General features: G+C 39.9%; 1 protein-coding gene across 1 annotated transcript in view; it reads right to left on the bottom strand.

The window, feature by feature from the left end:
• Positions 1-16,673, bottom strand: part of nkpd1 (NTPase, KAP family P-loop domain containing 1) — a 225,862-nt gene that overhangs the window by 157,540 nt on the left and 51,649 nt on the right. Inside the window, exon 2 of the mRNA XM_083557771.1 lies at positions 14,086-14,148. The gene's annotated coding sequence lies outside the window, so the exon portion shown is untranslated. The remainder of the gene's footprint in view (positions 1-14,085; positions 14,149-16,673) is intronic.

Genomic DNA, 16,673 nt, shown 5'->3' on the forward strand with positions numbered 1-16,673 from the left:
CTTCCAACATGACAATGACCCGAAGCACACAGCCAGGATAACCAAGGAGTGGCTCTGTAAGAAGCATATCAAGGTTCTGGCGTGGCCTAGCCAGTCTCCAGACCTAAACCCAATAGAGAATCTTTGGAGGGAGCTCAAACTCCGTGTTTCTCAGCGACAGGCCAGAAACCTGACTGATCTAGAGAAGATCTGTGTGGAGGAGTGGGCCAGAATCCCCCCTGCAGTGTGTGCAAACCTGGTGAAAAACTACAGGAAACATTTGACCTCTGTAATTGCAAACAAAGGCTCCTGTACCAAATATTAACATTGACTTTCTCAGGTGTTCAAATACTTATTTGCAGCTGTATCATACAAATAAATTGTTAAAAAATCATATATTGTGATTTCTGGATTTTTTTTTTTAGATTATGTCTCTCACAGTGGACATGCACCTACGATGACAATTTCAGACCCCTCCATGATTTCTAAGTGGGAGAACTTGCAAAATAGCAGGGTGTTCAAATACTTATTTTCCTCACTGTATATATATATATATATATATATATATATATATATATATATATATATATATATATATATATATATATATATATAATAAACGTATTATGGGTGTGCAAAGGGGCAATATATTAGAATACTGTGCAATTTAAAGATAGACACAGAAGGGTATTATTTGAAAGTGACCATACAGTACAATGACCATAAGAGTGCAACAAAAAGGCAACATGAGGTCAAATGTTGTCATTTGTGCAACAGTGAGTGAAAGAATGTGCATCAGTAGGCAGTAAGAGAGACCATGGAGAAAAGAGATGATTATTAATTTATAGAGTTCAATACTGATTTCAATTTTAATTCGTCCAAATCCACATTCAAAGTTCTTGATTCTGCTCAGTAACTTCATAGATCTGTAGGCTGTTAATGTGGATTATTTGTGGTTTATAGAACTAAATCAGTGTAAAGATAAATGAATATAATAAATGATTTAAGTTTTACAATAGGCTGAGCAATGTAACCCAAATATAGTGCTATTGTTTTACCGATTGCGAGCCCATACTTACAAGAAAGAAAGAAAAAAACATTTAAGCTCTGTGCACGTTATTTAGATGGCAAATAGTCATCTGGAGTTCTGATGAAATGCCCTGCCCCTAAATCCTCTTGAACTGGTCTGGGATGAACTGGATCTTGGCTAACGATACCTGTGGCGGTCGTTGGTAACCTGGGCCTCGACAGATCCGGTATGAATTTCTCTTTAGTGATCCGCATATTTGATTTGGCACATGCTTTACGCTGGATGCCCTTAATGCAACCCTTCCCATTTATCCGGGCTTGGGACCGGCACTAAGAGTGAACTGGCTTGTGCAACCCTAATGGCTGGGTTTGAACTGAATAAGAAACTCAAAAAGAAAACGCCAGCTAGTGAATGTCAAGTTTTCCAAGAGTCAAGGTAAAGATTTTATATAAGTTTATAAAAGTTTATATATATTTTTTTGTTGCCAACGAAACATGCACACGTCTCTCAAAACCAATAAATGTGTAGATGTTTCCAAACTTCTGAACAGCGAGTCCTGTAAGTCTTCAGGATGAACCCTGAGCAACAAGACAACACAATACAAATACAACTTGAAGTGAAATGAAAACCTGATCAGCCTTTCAGAAATTGTGCATTAAGTGAAAGGTCTGTGAATATAAAAGAAAAAAGGAAGTAAGAGAAGATATTGAAGAATATGAGAAAATATTATATAATTGAGAAGGTGGATTAAAAAATTAGTGCAAATATATTTAGATATGCAAAAGAAGTACAAAATACAACATGTAATGGAGATATAAACTTTCTATCGGCTTCTCCCATTAGGGGTTGCCACAGCGGATCATCCGCATGTTTGGTGGTCTAGTGGTTAGGATGCGGCGCTCTGACCACTGAGGCCCGGGTTCGAGGCCCGGTCAGGGAACCAACCCCAGCCGTTAGGGTTGCACAAGCTTCAGTGCTGGTCCCAAGCCCGGATAAATGGGGAGGGTTGCGTTAGGAAGGGCATTCAGCGTAAAAACATGTGCCAAATCAAACATGCAGATGGTCCGCTGTGGCGACCCCTAATGGGAGAAGCCGAAATAATGTAATGGCGATATAACGGACCCAAAACAGTAGCAGTGATTAAAACAATGCAAGGTCCATTAAGCAGATGCAGAATGAAGACTAAAGGGATATAGTTATATAATTCATGTCTATCGTATTTGCACTCAATTTGTCAGCCATTTCTAATCTTAAAGACGAAAAAAAATCCAAAGCAGCTTCAGTTTTTTTTATTATGAATTGTATGTTGTGTAATCAATGAGCGTTCAGGGAAACTTTCTTTTAAGTGCTGTTAATTTCCCACCAATGGACTTTATTGCTAACCTAATCTAAGTGCTCAGGGCTGTTACTATTTGTTGTATTTTTGAGAGGATATAGAGTATCCTGGGGATCGTGGTCACATCTGTTGCTGTAATGCTGAATGCCAAAAGAGTAAAGTCAGAGGAGAGGGGACACCAGATGCATTGAAGCCCCCAAAGCGATCTGTCATTTTTGATGACTGTGAATTGACCTTGTTTCAGTACCAAACACCAGTTAAATAACCTCGGCTGCAAATAGTGGAAGCAGTGGTTGTATTTGATACCTAACTGGCAGAAGTTTGTGCACACTTGGTAGTACAATACGGTATGTGGTTTGTGAGCATCACAAGTCCCAATTGGCTCTCATAATTCCTTCCACTCTTCTTTGAAGATGTTCCACTACAAGGTGTTTAAGTAAAGTCATGCACCGATGTAGGTGGGATGAGGAGGCCTGGGGTGCCTTTTACATTCATCCCAACAATGTTTAGTAGGGTTGAGATCCGAGCTCTATAGCAGGCCACTCAAGATCTTCCTTTCCAAATCATGTAAACCAGATCTTCACGGAGCTCACTTTGACCACATCCTGGAACAGGTTTGATTTTCAAAGTTCAAGTGGACGCAAAATTTTATTAGACCGCATCCAAAGACTTACCTTGTACAATTTTGTGCGTCCAGCTTTGTGGTGACAGTTTGGAGAAGAGCCACATATAGCAGGAAAAGTCGGGTGTCCCAATATTTTTATTGTCACATGATGACAAACGGCAAAGTCATGTAGCAACGATCAAGGTTAAGAAAAAGCCAGTTCAGGTAAAGTTGGGGAGCTAATAAGCTTCAGTACCAGGAAATGATTGGTGCCTCTTCTGGTGGGGAGGGGTAAAGCATCTTGGCAGTCGGAACACAGACTATAGGTATTTGCCTACTCGAGGATGCCAGCAGATGCCAACCGATTCAAATTCAATCACCCCCAAACATCTCATGATCAACATCAGTTATCAGAAGCAAACATGCTGAACTGTTTTTTGAAAAGATTTTTATGGGGCAAGACTTCGTTTCCCCATATATCACTCTCACGCATTATCGGCAGTTGGCAGACGCCCTTATCCAGAGCGACTTACAACTGAGCAGTTGAGGATTAAGGGCCTTGATCAAGGGCCCAGCAGTGGGCGCTTGCTGGGATTTGAACTTGTGAACCTCCAAATCAGAGTTCAATGCATTAACCACTGAGGCCATATTCACACCAATATGTTTGAGACTGAGACGGCATTTTGAAAACACTTTCCAAAGTAGATCGCAGTGTGGGCCGTGAAAACGGAGTCTTGCGAAAATGATAAACATTTTTCCGAAGTTTACTTTCCAAAGAGCCCAGAGGAAAATATAACACCTTACGATTTGCTTATGTGCGGTACCTGGATGTATGCATTTTCAAATTTAAGCAGATTTGACCTTCCCTTATACCACATCATACTCGCATGCCAAGCCCAATTTGTGTGTAAATGGTATTATAATAACCTTGCCAATTGGAGAAACGTCAGAACAGCACTATTTTTGCATATATTTCCTCTGCTATGGTCAGCCAATTGTCAATATAATGTGTTCTGAAACCATCAGTTTTGTAAAACACCCTCTTTTAGTGTATGTAAGATCATATATTCAATTTGACCCCGTCATTAGAATTATATACCACTGAATCAAGTTTTTATAGACATTTATGCCCTCGTATGTATCGTAATTTTGCGAAATCCATGCAAAACCACACAAACACTTCCAACTACTGACCCATTTGCTATGTAAAGTCCAAAATCATCCATCATTAGTCCTTTTTTTACCACACTGGGGTTTGGAAATTTGGAAATTAAAAGTAGAAATACTTTGTTACTGTACTTAAGTACATTTTTCTGGTATCAGTATTTTACTTCACTATGTATTCAGACGACTTTTTACTATTACTCATTACATATGTACACAAATATCTGTACTTTCAACTTCTGACATTTTCAAGACTTTAGTTTTAATCTATTTAGAGAAATTTCAATATTTTTTTCAGCCAATCAACAAATTTCTTGCCATTTCCTGGCTCTCAAAACAGGTAGTAGTAACAGCTACTTTTTACTTAAGTACATGTCAGAGTCCAAACTTCTTTACTTCAACTTGAGTAAAAAAAAAAGTGTAGTCAGAACTTCAACTTCTACCAGAGTCTTTTAAAACATGAGTATCTGTACTTCTACTTAAGTAAAGGATGTGTGTACTTTTGCCACCTCTGGCCTAAAATAGTTGAACCGGGAAGATGCATCTTCAGTGCTTTCCATGTGGCTGAAAAAGTCAAAGAAAATCAGCTCGTAACCCTTGCGGGAGCAAAGACAAGGAGGGAAGGAAAAAGAGGGAGAGAAGAAAAGATGAGCATGACATTTGGCCTTCTCAGCATCTAGTTGCTGGAGGATGTTTGTGTTGCTCAGTGCACAAAAACATAAGGTGATCCCTGGCAAGGCACACTATACTTCTTTTAAATAATTTAGCCCCTAGAAAATATAATTCCGAATCTCTTATTGGACGAAGAAACATGTAAAATGCGGTATCCATTTGTTGAAATTTGATCAATCATCTGTGAGGTAGAGGTCTGGGGGATGATCTCCAAATTGTAGAATTTTGTTTTGGAGCAACGTGAAGAAAGACAGCATCAGTATCTTGTCAGTTTTTTTGCTTGATTCAAGGAAGTTCAAGGAATATAAAGGCGCCAATCTGATTTTCTGGCTAAAATATTCCGAATGACTGTTGCAGAAAGCACTTGGCTGTTTCATCCCTATTTTGAAGACCACCTTAGGACCCCAGGGATTGACAGATTTGCATCGACGTGATGCATCAATGTGCGAGTTGGCATTTGTATCATTAAGCAGGTTTATCTGTAAAAACAGGAGTGTTTGTTATTTATCTATATTTATTAGTAGATGCACTATACACTATAAACAATTTTATAACCAACATTTTATATGTCGATCGAATTCGGTACCGTTTACAGAGACCGAGGCGTGTCCTGAGAGTCTTATAGAAAACAGATTAACGTGGCAGAGGTAGAGCGGCGTCTTCCTAGAGACAGAACAGGAAAAGAATGTCTGGTTTTATTTCATAAAATTATTATTATTTTTTTTTTTATCAAATCAAAATTGGATCACACTGAATCGGAATGGGGGAATCGTATCGCATCGGTAGTAGTCATGTGTATCTTTAATGTATCGTTTCAGCTTCAGTTACGGAGATGCACATCCTTTATGGACCCATATCCAAGACTACCGATTGCCATGTATGACAACTTCAAGACAAACCACATACTGATCAAGCAATAGCAACAATAACCCTTCTATTGGGGGAGTGGGGGGGATAAAGTCCAAAAAGGGAAAAAAAGGAGGGTAATTCCAAATTCCCAAAATTTGGAATCATCTCACTCTAGTCAATTTCCTTAATCGGGACCTGGATATAGCGTGATTTCCCTTGTGGTGGCACGTCTACACTAATCCGGATAAAACACTGTCGGTTCCCAAAAGTTGCTAATCCAATTGGCTGAATTGGTCACATGACTAAAAACGCGTCATCGTTTTTCAAAACGGCGTTTTCGAACTCATCCACTTCGGAGAGCGCTTCCATAAAGCTACGTTTCCGTCGGCTGAAATCGGCGTCTCGGTGCGGACGAAAAAGCCAACACGGAGAGAAAAAGATGCGTTTTCTAACAAACAAAAAAAATACATCCCCACCTTACTACGCTATAACTTTTCAAACCCAGTGTAGAAGAAATTACTCAGCAACCAAAAACCGTATGAGCTCGAAAGAGTGTTTCGAATTTTCATCATACCATACATGAGGGCTAACAAAGCAACGCCTGCCTTCAAATGAAGCAGACACGGCTGTACAAACACAAAATCTGGCAAGTCTATGTATACTTCATTCATTATTCATAAACCATCGAGGGATTAGACGTTACTCTGTCCAGAATTCAGATTTAAAGGAATAACTTGACCATGAATAAAATTAACCCTGTCGTTTTATATGAGATTTTTCGGTTTGCTTCGAAACCCACAAAAAAAAAAGAATGTAAAAAAAAATAAGATGGATTTACCATAGAATAAAAACAAATAATGGCTGTTAGACAAAAAAAACAAACATCAAAATATCACAAAAAAAAAAAATCAATAATGACTCATGCTATGTATCGATTACTTGTGGTTTTATTTTAGCTTCGTCTTGTCCACCTCCTGAGCCTCACAGTCACTATTTCTTATTATTACATGTCAAAAATCGGACAAATAAATCACGCTACATATACTCTGCCTGTACAAAAAATAAAAAGCACACGCTAATATTTCGTTGGACCGCATTTAGCTTTGATGACGACACGCATTCGCTGCGGCATCGTTCTTCTTGTGCAATTACACAACATTTATTTCTGTCCAGAGTTGCAGTAATTTTTCACCAAGATCTTGGATAGAATAATGTGGTCATTCAGTATATTCATGTAGTCAGCTGACCTCATTCTATAGGCACATAATGTGGCTGAACCGAGACCTGACCAACTGCAGCAACCCCAGATCATAGCACTGCCCCCACCAGCTTGTAGGGTAGGCACTAGGCATGATGGGTGCATCAGTTCATCCACCTCTTTTCTTACCTTGATGTGCCCATCACTCTGGAACAGGGTAAATCTGGACTCATCAGAACACCTCATTCCATAGCTCCAGAGTCCAATCTTTATATTCTCCCAAGCAAATTGAATCCTTTCGATCCCAGATTTGCCTCACTGATCAGTGGTTTTCTTCAGGCTACACAGCTGTTTAGTCCCAATCCCTTGAGTTCCCTTTGCATTGTGGGTGTGAAAATGCTCTAACTTTCACGTTTCTACCTCAAAGATGATGGTTCCCCACTATCCTTCCAGTTTTTAATAATGCGTTGGACAGTTCTTAACGTAATTTATGTAGTTCTTGTGATCTCCTTAGATGTTTTCTTTGCTTGATGCATGCCAATGATTCAACCCTTCTGAAACATCTTTTCCACGACTACAGGACGCGATTTCTGACGTGGTTGTGTAAGAAAATGAGAAGCTACTCACTGCATTAGTTTGGGTTAAATAACTTGTTGCCAGCTGAAACAATCATCCATGCAATAATTTTCCAATGGGAGGCTCCTACCAATTTGTCTAATTAAATCCAGGTGGTGACTTTTTTTTTCAGGGCTGTGTTTATTAGCTGTAAAAAAATGTCCTATTTTTTACTTGAGCTAAAAAGAAGAATTGTATTTGATTGTTTAGTTTTAATAGGCCCCTATAACAGCCCTCCTCTCTGCCCCCACCAAACAATCCAGCTACTACGGTCTAGAACAAAATCAATGGTGTTTAGCTATGTCATGTAACAGCAGTGAAGGAGGTGGAGATGCAGGTTAAGCGGTTAAATCAAGGAGCAAGAGAACCACCCAAGACTCAAGATTCAAAACAAGCTTAGGATGGGATGGAAAGACGGAAAAACAGGAAATAAGAACCAAGACATAAAAAACTGGGAAGATCACAACACAGAAACAAACAGTTTGGCCACGATCTGGTGGCTAAACACCACACATTACTCCAATAAAATATTTAAAGCATATACTTTTATTGTGGTTTTGGAGAGAAGTTGTAACTTAAAACAAGTGTCTTCAATTAGTGACTTGTTGACTGAAATATGGCGGCCATATTTGAATGTCACAGCATTTGCTTAGTCTACGGTCTAATATTTCCGTAGGAGGCCTAACTTTTCCTCTTTTTTATTGATGGAGGAGACATTCTCGATCAAAACTACTCTTGAAGAAAATGTGGTTTTCACATAGAGCAGAGAAATATACTGTAAATAATGTGGCTTTTTGTTTGTGCACAATTCTTCAGCAACACTACAAAAACATCATCAACACTATTATACGCAGGATATCCGCAAGGATCCCGGACCGATAATCCAACCGATCGCCTCCCCACCAGCCCATTCCATTCCACCCCATTCCAACACACTCAGATGTGACACTCCAAAAAAAACTAATGACATCACAGATACACATGGTTGCATTTTTTTCCCAACGGGTTTTAAATGCTTGGGTACCCATAAAAACCCGTACCCGAGGAGAGATATTTGACACCTCTACATTCTGGGTCCAATATTATACCCGGTAAACTCGATATGGAATGTTGCTTACATGTTCCAAGACCATACTGACCAATAGTAAATATGGCCGTATTGCTAGCAGCCCTCAGGCATTCTCAATTTTCGAATTCTCCAGCAAGAAAACGCATGCTATCTATTTATCTCTGTCTCTCTGGAATGCATTGTTAGATCCCAGATGGCTACGGTAGAAAACCCCAGCAGTGCTGTAATTGAGAGCTCTCTTTTCTTTCTTGCTCTTATAACCTCCCTGGTTCTCAATGAGTCCTGACATTGTGTATGACACATCTGTCCTGCTGCCTGGGGCTGCTGGAGAAACATGTCTAGTCGCAACGGATTGAACAGGCGCACTCGCGTGTTGTGGGAAATGCACTTTGCTATTAAATATATGTGTGTGAGACTAAATTCTAATAATTTTGTAGCATTATGGTGTTTCTGGAAAAGTCTATTAGCCGATTGAATTCAATGGTTCTTCAGGCTTCCATTTTGACGCTGTGAGCTCGCCGTGGGCGGATGCGGCGCCTATAAATAAATCGCATTTTATACATTTTCCCGTCGCATTCCGAGTGTGAAAATTACATGTCAGCATTGGAAACACCAGCGTTTCGTTAATGAGTATTGACAAATTACTTCTGACCGGCATTGATGGATGAAACCGAGTAATTAGATGTGTGTTAAATGAAGCGCAACCCTGTGGGATGTTTTGCAAAAACCTTTTTTGAAGCCCTTTTCTTTCTTTGTTTTTCCGGGGTTTGTTGTACTTTTTTTTTTTCTGTAAGTGATTACAAATCCAGTACGCTGCCAGTTTGATTTATGCGCCATGCAGAGCCACGTCGCCCTGCATATCGTTGCGCATAAGGCGCCCTTCTTATTGTTCGAGATCGTTTTCGGGAGCACGGCACGGCCTCGAAACGCTCCATCGTGCTAAATAAACGTCCTTTTCACCCCGAATGATGGTGACAGCTGTTAAAAGGAGTTTCTCAAGGATAGCAGGTTAACATTATATGATTGTACCTGCGTAATGCTGTGCTGGATTTCAAATCAATTTCGGTTCACTTCGATCACAGTTCATTATCATATATTATTGTACTTTAAACAAAAAGACATAGAAGACCAGAGCAGCTTCTTAGATCCTGACTTATACATTTGTCCCTAAAGACCAAACCAAAGGTGACAATTTTCAAGTAAGAATATACAAAGCCATCTGTGATCCATAAATGATGGTAGCTCCAAGCTGACGAAGCGAATCACAACAAGTCCCACATACATAGCTGGGGCAGTACACAACGAAATGAGACGACGTTCCTCCAAAACCATGGTGCTACATAAAACAACATAGAGCGACGTCAGTTGTACGGTTTAGAGACAGTGGCATTGAGTAAAAGACAGAAGGTGGAGCTGGAGGTAGCAGAGCTGGAGATGTTCAGGTTTTCGTTGGGAGTGACGTCGATGGACAGGGTTAGAAATGATTATTAGAGGAACAGCGCATGTCGGACATTTTGGAGACAAGGTGAGGGAGGTGAGATTAAGATGGTTTGGACATGTGCAGAGAAAGGACATGGGGTACATCGGTAGGAGAATGATGAGGATGGAGCCACCAGGAAGAAGGAAAAGAGGAAGATCAAGGAGGAGGTTCATGGATGTGCTGAGGAAAGACATGCAGGTAGTTGGTGTGAAAGAGGTAGATGTAGAGGACGGGGGGTATGGAGACGGATGATCCGCTGTGGCACCCCCTAGGGGGGGAAGCCGAAAGAAGAGCGACATCACACAATATAAACCAGGTGCAAACAATGCAGACAGACAACGGTGTGGGACAGATATGGCAACCAGTAAACTTACTGTATAATATGATTATATAGTAATGTGCAAAAGAGGACTATAAACAAGAGTGTGTTCATAAACACAATGCAGTCCAAAAACAGCAGGAGCAGCAGTCGAGAGGTGCAAAACAGCATGTAAACAGTATAATATGATGAAATATAAATACAATATGGGTGGTGGAATGGACTGAGATGAGTAATGAGTGTGTGAGTTGAGTGAGTGCGTGTGTATTATGTATAGTTCAGTTTGTTCGGGAGCCTGATGGCTTGAGGGGAAAAACTGTTGCACAGTCTGGATGTGAGGCCCGAATGCTTCAGAACCTCCTTCCTGATGGTAGGAGAGTAAAGTGTGTGTATGTGAGGGGTGTGTGTGGTTGTCCACATGGCTGTTGGCTTTGTCGTTACACAAAGAGAAACTTTCATTAGTCATTTAAAGGTAATGTCCAATGAATGACTACAACAGAAAAAAATCTATTTTTTAGACCTTTATGCTGGTATCTAAAGAGGTAGACATCAGCGGTGGCTAAAACCAGGTGCATACCGTGCAATTTTTACCACGATTTGCATGTCCGAGACAAAATTCATATATTTAAAGCTAAACTCTGTAGTCTTCAACCACTGGGTTGTTTACCGACAGCCGATTAATGGGGGTTGCGATAATTTCTTTCCTCCGATGAAATTCTCGCAGTGTCCGAAGACTACAAATTCTGTCAAGTGTGACTTCTCCTACAACGACCGTCAAAACCACGAACCAATACGAGCAACAATCCCGATGACGTGAATTCCGCGACTTCATACACCTCAGGGAAACCGTTGAAACGAGTCAGGTGGACAGTACAGCGAGGAGAGAAACTTATTGAGTTGTGGAGGAAAAATTTGTGTTTGTATGATGGTTTTGATAATGCCAGAACAAAATGAGGCTACAGATTCAAGTCAAATAAATCATGCAATATTTTTGTACCCTTCTCTCATAATTATATTTACATTTATTCCATTTAAGCTCTTTGTGGACCGTGGCTACGGGGGTCCTTATAGAAATAACCTAAGAATAATCTTTATTGGGGCTTTAACAGATACACTGTATTGATGGGAAGGGTGTGGGTTTGAATGTCATCTGGTTAATCCTGATCACAATCGCATGCTATTAGCCGATATGAATGGATACATACCCTTGTGCGAGCAGTTTAGCGCGTGGGTCTTCAACCGGGGGTCCGCGACGGTACTGCAGGGGGTTTGCTAACCAATGTAGAAATAGGGTCCATTAGAAATTCTGGATGGACATAAACCCTTTTGACTTGACTTCAACTCACTTATAAAGCACTAAATGGTTTGGCTCCCATGTATCTATCCAGTCTCTTAACACGCTACATCCGTCACGCTCCCTGAGATCTCAAAACTCTGGGCTTCTAGTAGTTCCTAGAATAGCAAAGTCCACTAAAGGCGGTAGAGCATTTTCACATTTAGCTCCTAAACTCTGGAATAGTCTTCCTGACAGTGTTCGGGGTTCAGATACACTCTCCCAGTTTAAGTGCAGATTAAAAACATATCTTTTTAGCAAAGCCTACACATAACACACATCACACACATCACATCACAACCTTGTGCTCCAGAACATCTGATCACATGCACATTATCAACTTGTGCTGTTAATATCATGAACAGCAGCTACGCTAATTCCTCTCCACTGCTTCTCTTTCTCTCCCCATCCCGAGGCTTCCTGAGGTTTGGCCAGCTCCAGTCACGTCCCACCTCGTGAAGATTATGGACCTATGGATGATCATGGAGAAGTAGATGCCGAGTGTTTAAAGGCCCTGGCATGGAGAAGCTGATGCTGGATCTATGATGATCACAAATTGTTCTGTATTGTTGAAAGATTTATGACCAAACTTTTGATGTCACCCATATGAGGATGGGTTCCCCTTTGAGTCTGGTTCCTCTCAAGGTTTCTTCCTCATATCATCTAAGGGAGTTTTTCCTTGCCACTGTCGCCACGGCTGCTCATCAGGGACAAACGCACACCATTCACCTTCACTGTTGTTTTCTGTAAAGCTGCTTTGAGACAATGTCTGTTGTGAAAAGCGCTATACAAATAAACTTGACTTGACTTGACTTGACTTGAAATGGGTTCGGCCTTTTTTTTTTATTATTATGGTGGTCAACCAGGATTCATTCACTGCCCCCTCCAATGCCTTAAGGCTGCCTAAATTGCTAGGCTCTCACAGGTTCCTCTTTGACTTCCTTAAATACGACATACAAATATGGGTGAGTTTTTGAAGGGTTCATTCACATTAGAGGCATTTGGAAGATGCCCTTATCATTTTAATAGATGAAAAAAAATATATACAGACAATGATGCATGTACAACGACATCGTTCTAATTGTCTTAACGTAATGGTACTAGCATAATTTGATTGGTTGCTTTTAATATCAGTGGCTACGTTTGACAATTTTGCCTACGGGGTACTTGAACTGGAAAACGTTGAAGACCTCTGGTTTACCCTAACGCCACTTCCAAATCCCCACACAATGGCTATGCCTTGAAGACAAATTATTGAGCACAAAAAATCTATGAAATTAGTTTTTAAATAAAAACCATCAAGGATTATTAAAATGGTTCACAGGTTGACCAGTCCATATATACACCCAGATGAAGAATGTGGAGAAAAATATAGTGTTAGGTGTCTGTGGCTGGAGGAGACAGTGAAAGACAAAATACATATCAGTAAACCTCTTTGTCTCTCTAGGCATCATAAAAGTTCTAGAACGGTACAGAAAAAGCCGCCCCCCTCTGGCCTAATCCTTAACCTATTCTTCTCTTTGAGTTTTATGCAGTCCTGCAAAAGCCTCCAGTCCTAAATGGATAAGAATTGCTTCTATTTCTTATTTTCGTTTCATACCCTTATAGTTCATTCAAGGTCAAATTTCAAGGTCACTTACAAGGACACGGAAAGTTAAAAAGGCTGTGGACTACAGCATGTTGCCGATAGCATGTGAAAAACAAAACCGTTGACCATTCAAGCAGGAGGTTCAATCCAATTCTCCGCATTCGATTGAATATTCAAGACCTGTCTTCCTTTAAATAAAGAAAGAGGCACCTGTGCTTAGATGTTATTGGCCTTTTAATGCCTGCTGGTTCTATGCGATTGAATGGCCCACATGTGTTTCTTGTTTGACCTAATCAATTTCAATTCCTTTTTTTTCCCCAATCAGCTGATCATTCTTTGATCCATTGACCTTGGTTGGTTGGATCGGACGATCAATCGTGCTTGATCTTGGCACACACTTTCAGGTCATCGTTAAGCCAACCCTTTTCTTTTTTAAATTGGTATATCCCACCAATTCTTAGCTGGCCTGATAATTTGTTTATTGGTTGCTTTTTGGTTTGCATTTGGTTACACTTGAGACACAATATGCATTTTCTCAAATTTGGATAGATCCATGATGGAATATCTTTCATGCATCAATCCAACAAGGTGAGGACTTAGGGTTGTCCATTATCTTTTGGAGGCAACTAGTTATAAAATTTACATTTGTGGCATTTGGCAGACAGCATTATCCAGAGCGACTTACATTTTATCTCATGCAAACACCTGAGCAGCTATGGGATTAAGGGTCTCACTCAGGGGCCAATGAGTGGCAGATTGGTGTGGCTGGCATTTGAACTCAAGTGCAATGCCTTAACCACTAAGCTTTCACCTTCCATGCATTAAAAAAAAGCAGAATGATTTACTTACATCACTGATTTGGGGTCCATTGGAAAGTCTGGATGGAAAGCTTTGGCTTTGGTCTTCTTTTACCTGGACAACAGAAAAAAAGTAAACCTGGACAACTGAACATAAACCTTTTGACTTGCAATGGGTTTGGCCTTTATTTATTTATTTTTTTGCTTTTGGTGGTCAATGAGGATTCATTTACTGCCCTCTCCAATGCATTAAGGCTGCCTAAATTGCTAGGCTCTCACAGGTTCCTCTTTGACTTCCTTAAATACGACATACATATATGGGTGAATTTTTAAAGGGTTCATTCACATTAATGGCATTTGGAAGATGCCTCTTATCCAGAGTGACTTACAACTGAGCATTTGAGGGTTAACGCATTGCTCAAGGACCCTTGGCATCTTGGTGGTGCTGGGATTTGAACCTGTGACATTCCGATCCAGAGTCCAATCCCTACTATTGAGCCACAATCTCCGGTTCCCTGGTGTTGAGAGAGAATAACCCCGATACTATTTTCACAAGGATCACCTTGTACAAAGAAATGCACTCAATCAGTCTTTGAATTTTTGAAAAGCTTCATGCACCTCCTTGGAGCATTAGAGTATCTTGGGTTTCTCTTTTATGAGCGAGGTTAACGGTGCTTCCATAGAGCTGATCCATCATGAACCATCTGTAGAAGTTGTTGAACCCTAGACACCTCTGCAACCTCTGTTTTAGCAGTGATAGGTTATGGCGGCGCGGACCTTGCGGACTTTACATTTCACTAGCTTGTCATACAAGAAATGTACGGTGAGTTTCTGAAATACTTGGAAGACATGCCGTGGCAGGATCTAGTGTGTGGAGTGGGTGGAAGGAGAACTCAGGAGATGTTTTTAGTCCTGTTATTCCAACAAACAAGACAGGCTTCTTCTCGTCATTAACAATAGTATAGGTTTTAATTTAAGAGCAGTTTAACACTGGTCCCCAACATCTACTAAAGGAAAAACCAATTCTACATTGTACTGTAAGTAGGCTACTAATATGGATACCCTTCGGGACCACACACGCCCCTTCTCTTAATTTACAGTCAAATATACACCACCACAAAATGATTACATTCTTATTTTGTTATGAACGCCAGGAAGGATGAGGTTTTAGTTGTAGCTTAGTAGATGTAGCTTTCCAATCATCTACTCTTCCCATCTGAATAAGATTAAAAGCACATTGAATATTACGTCACCTCTGATATTCTGAAGGAGTTAGGAACTCTATTCTAATTGACTTTCAAGCCTTTATAATCAATAAATGTGTGAAGCACTGCATATTTTTTTATCTTCAAAGAAGTTGGAGAAATCAAAAGATGGATGTACCACAGGCCAAGTGCCTCATTCACACATTCCTCAATAGATTAGTTTTCTTATAGGATATTCTTAAATCTGCAGGGGTTAGGCATTAGGTACAATGCCAATGGTATAAGTGAAATTAATGACCCAGTGAAATTATTTTCTTTGCATTTCCCAGCAATGTATGGCAGCTTGGTGTAGATGAGATTTAAACTCATACCTTTCGAGTCTAAAGTCCAATGTCCTTAACCTCTAAGCTAGTGGGAAAAGCTGGGGTCAGCCATGATACAGCACCCATTATGGGACTTACTCAAGGGCCCAATAGTAGCAGTATAAAGGAACATGTTCATATTATATCTGATTTACTGCAGGCTTGCTAATCCTAATGACGTGCAACACATGACTGATGGCTCTCTCTTCATGACATCTGTTTCTCAAGACTAGAAAAGGTGCTGATGAAGCGAATTACAATGATTTATGTCTAAAATCTGCATTTGCTCTACGCTACCATCAAGACTATCCTTTAAATTCACAGGATCCAGTGGTAGTACCTATTTTTCAGAGAGATATGAGATGTTTCATGATTGCCTCTGAAGATTGTTCACTATAAATTCCAAGCTCTTTCAGAAGCAGCGAGGGCTGTTATATCCTCTATAGACTCGGGCTATTTATATATAAAACATTGGTGGTCATTCATAAATCTTTGGTGCAGAGGTCAAACACCAAGTTACCAAATCAAGCGTTCTCTCATCTAAAGTCTGCTAGTCAATATCCAGTCAATAAAATAATGTGATAACACACAGTATATTACTTAAAGAAAAGTGCTTAAATTGCAATAAGGTTAAAAACATTGCTATAAAAAGAAAGGAGCCATTTTAACTGCTATAAAAAGAGGTTTCTTGAGTTATCCTAACCTTTCTTTATCCTCGTCCAGCTCTCGTTTAATTTTTTTTTCCTTCTCCATACCTGTATCTAACATTTCATTCCTCTGTGACACAAAGGCAATGTATTCGATGCCTTTCTTCTGTATGTCATCTCTATGTGTTTAAATAACCTCGGCGTAGGGTTAACAAAATTCACGGTTTGGGTCCTTAGTACCTCAGGTTTTAAGTCACCGTCCGTTTCAATTTTGGTACAGTCAGGGAAAAAATTGCTTTTTTTATTGATGTAGCTTATTACTATTAACAGTGTGTGAACAACAGTTTTGTTTTTAGAACAATTTGAAATAAAACGCCTGCTTTGGTAAATATATAAAATAATATATAAATTTATTATATAATATAT

Source organism: Silurus aristotelis, assembly GCF_946808225.1.
Source record: "Silurus aristotelis genome assembly, chromosome: 13".
In the NCBI taxonomy this organism is placed as follows: Eukaryota; Metazoa; Chordata; class Actinopteri; order Siluriformes; family Siluridae; genus Silurus; species Silurus aristotelis.